Here is a 4,114-nt window from a genome sequence, read left to right on the forward strand (position 1 = left end):
TGAAAAATGTGTGAATCCAATGAAAAGGTATGAACACATTTGCAAAAGAAAACCTCTGCTGTGGTTTAGAGGTGAAGATGACGACAAAGTGGATCCCAGTTTCATTATACTGGAAAAAGTGATTGAAAAAACTGTACTGTAAAGTACAATATACTGTATACAGTTGACAGAGTTGACACCTTTCTTATTTATTTTTATTTTTTGGTTATTTTGGAAACAGCTGTTACTGTGAAAAGATGCTCAATTTCTGTTTTGAGCTTTGCAGAATTCTTTTTGAAGAAATAAATGAAAAGCAGTAAAAACTGCAGTGTTTTGTGTTAAGTATGTTATTGTGTTGCTTGCTGCTGTGAAAGTGTGTTCATATTATAGAAATGTGTATCCTTTTGTTATCAGAGTTGCATTTTGACAAAGGATTTTTAAGTTTTGATGACTGAGTTTCAGTTTGCAATAAATGTGTATGGTTTATTTCCAGGTGTTGTGTCTTATTTGCGTTGTGTTTAGAGTTTTGGCACAGTGAGCAAAGCATTTGTAAAATGAGCTCAAGCAATCAAAAAAAACTGTAAACATAACAACTCAAAATTGAAGACACTTGTTGCAAATGATGTGACCACACCTATAAAAGCCAGTTCAGTGTGCACAGTTTGCTGAAGGTTCCAAACGTACACAGTGTACATGTACACAGTGTACAGTACAGTGGGTGCACATATTGTGTTGCTCAGTGGCCTACAGTACTACTGTACAATTCTGTGCAAGTGTATTGACTGTTCTGAACACCTGAAAACACTTTCACATTTTCACAGAGGATATTCCGGTTGGACTCGATGGCTGCACAAATACCTTTTTTGGAAAAGTACTATTTAAATGGACAAAATCTTGTTTGCATAAAAAAGCCACTGGCCACCATCAGGCGAGCCGGCCGGCATCAGGCGGTCAGGTCTGCTGGATCTGACAGGTGAGCGGCACACACACTGCCATATATACCTTTCATTATAAATCAACTTTTGTTCATACGCGGCTGCAGCAGCACAACGGACAATGACACAGACAACATGGTTGATTAGTGACTGTGCAATGCAGCCATTCGCTGGTAATCGTGGCATCAGGCGAGCCGACCTACTGGTTTACATATGCAGGTACAATACATGTATATTTGCTTAGACCCCCAATATTAGATGAGGGTGTTTTTTCAGGGCATTTTTTATTTTTTTTTTACCCTCGTGCTGTCCCCCACGTAACATGAAAAAAATGTCGCCCCGGGCGGCTGCCCGCTTCACCCATTCCTAAAACTGCTACTGGTGATGCCGCACAATGATTGTGGTGTGTGTGTGTGGTATAGTTCCATAAAAAAAAAAAAAAAAAACACACCCTGAACATTGTGTTGTATTGTTGTGTGTAATGGATCCTCCGTAGTGTTTACACTGAGTTGTGATACAGTACTGTAGTGTACATACTGTATTTTCTGTAGATTTACATACTGTACATATGAAACACACAAATCTATGAATGCCCAATACTCTACAGTAATATATTTTGAGAACAGATACTGTAAGGTTTCTGTGAAAAAACATAAAAAGAACATCCTCACACACTGAACACTGTGTTTTCAGTTGTTTTGTTGTAGTGTGTAATGATGTGTATAGTGTTTAAATTTTTGCAGGCTTTGAGCAGCTGTTTTGGTGTGAAAGTTTGAGTTTTGAAAAGAGAAGGTGTGGTTTTGTGTATGTAGCTTTAGAAAAGTGTGTTGTGTTTAGAGTTTTGGGAAAATTGAGGAAAGTTTTGTGAAATGTGTTTTAGCAATTTAAAAAAACTGTAATTATTATTATTATTTCAAAACATTTAAGTAAAGAAAAATGATTCCAAGAAAGCAACGTTTAAAAATAAAATGTTTTGTCTGAAAATTTGTGTGATGTTTTATGTTTGTCTATGAGAGAAGTGGGCATTGTCATTGATTCAGTGTGTTCCATTTCTATAATTGTGTTTTCAATTTTGCTCTTCAGTGTTCTGTACATGCTTGGTAGTGTTCAGCCAAAAGCTTGGTTGTGTTTATTCAATGAATGGTATGTGTGTGTCATGTGAAAATATGGCTGTGTTTACCAAATGAAAACACGAGTTCCATTTTGTGAACATGTTAAGAGATTTGATGGCAAAGAGTTGTTTTGCAAAGGGATGCCAGGGTTTAGCAATTTGTGTGTGATGTTTGGAGTTTTGTGTGTGCAGTTTTGAAAAATAGTGGGAAAAAAAGTACAAAAAACAGAAATCTTCTGTATTTACACGTAGCACTTGCACAGTACAAAAACAAACAAAAATCTTGTGCATTTAGCACTTGTATACAGTAAGCCTACGTAAAAATAAAGTACAAAAATATACATGGAATACTAGCCCTACAAACAGTTAGCCTAACCCTCCATTACAATACTACAGTACATTGGCACAGTGATGTACTGAAACATATATTTACTTACAGTGTACTGTGGTACAGTATATAGTATATCATCATAATAGGGACTGCTGGTGTAGAAAAAGTCCATGAAAGGCAAAGTCTTAAAAAAAGGGCCCAAGTGTTAGGCCGAGCGCTGGGAGAGTCTTAGTCTTAGGGCCCTATCTTGTGCCACCCGCTATCCGCTGCCACGACCCGCTACCCGCAAATTGCGGATTTAGGAGCTTCCGCTATCCCTAAACGGTATCTTGCACCACCCACTACCCGCTATCCTTATGCCGACTCCGTCATTTGCTCCTGGAGGTGTGTTCGTGGGCGTGTTTCATGCGCTTTCCCTAAAGTTGCTATCTTGCGCACACACTTTAGGGATAGCGGATAGCGGGTGGTCAGGACCACCCGCTATCCGCTATCCGCTAAGTTTGGGCTGTTAGGAGAGCGCGCCCAGGCGGCTTCAATGCGCGCCCCGACGGAGCCTCACCACGCACACGGTCGGACTGATACCGGGACGCCGCCGGAATGGACTGAGTATATTACTCATATAGACTGTTTGGAGGAAAGACTGTTTTAATTGGACACTTACGCCAGCACGTTTTATTGTTTTATCATAAGCCAGCAGCTGTGCTATATTTTTATTTTTAATATTTTAGTTGCCCAATCTACCTTGTCAATAAATTAGTTTACACATAGTTCCACCTCTGCCTCTTGTGTGTGTGTGGTGTGGCCGGGGATTTTACTCAATCAGTACAACCTTGTGACACGTCCACTTGGACACATGTGGCTCCACCTCCCGAATTAACTCGCCTATAATATAATATATAATATGCATAAAGCCACCTTGCTTTAGCCTCAGTAGAAGCCCTGAGAAAATCTACCTTCCTCTCTCCATCGCGGGTTTAGGATTTAGGATTTAGGATAGCGCAGCCTGCCCTTAAAGGCAATGGCACCTGGCACACTGATTGGTTTAACTGGCGTAACGCCCAAAACACACCTATTCATAATATAGCGGGTAGCGCAGGTGTTTTGCGGATAGCGGGAGGTGCACAAGATAGCAACTTTTACGGGGGAACGCCTCTTCCCAAATCCTAAATCCGCAAATAGCGGGTTTAGGGAGTCTGGCGCAAGATAGGGCCGCCCTATCTTTAAGGGCAGGCTGCGCTATCCTAAATCCTAAATCCTAAACCCGCGATGGAGAGAGGGAGGTAGATTTCTCAGGGCTTCTACTGAGGCTAAAGCAAGTTGGCTTTATATATATATATATATATATATATACATATGATATATTATATCATAGGCGAGTTAATTCGGGAGGTGGAGCCACATGTGTCCAAGTGGACGTGTCACAAGGTTGTACTGATTGAGTAAAATCCCTGGCCACACCACACACACACAAGAGGCAGAGGTGGAACTATGTGTAAACTAATTTATTGACAAGGTAGATTGGGCAAATAAAATATTAAAAATAAAAATATAGCACAGCTGTTGGCTTATGATAAAACAATAAAACGTGCTGGCGTAAGTGTCCAATTAAAACAGTCTTTCCTCTAAACAGTCTATATGAGTAATATACTCAGTCCATTCCGGCGGCGTCCCGGTATCAGTCCGACCGTGTGCGTGGTGAGGCTCCGTCAGGGCGCGCATTGAAGCCGCCTGGGCGCGCTCTCCTAACAGCCCAAACTT

This window comes from Myripristis murdjan, chromosome 23 (genome assembly GCF_902150065.1).
Source record: "Myripristis murdjan chromosome 23, fMyrMur1.1, whole genome shotgun sequence".
NCBI classification, from domain to species: Eukaryota; Metazoa; Chordata; class Actinopteri; order Holocentriformes; family Holocentridae; genus Myripristis; species Myripristis murdjan.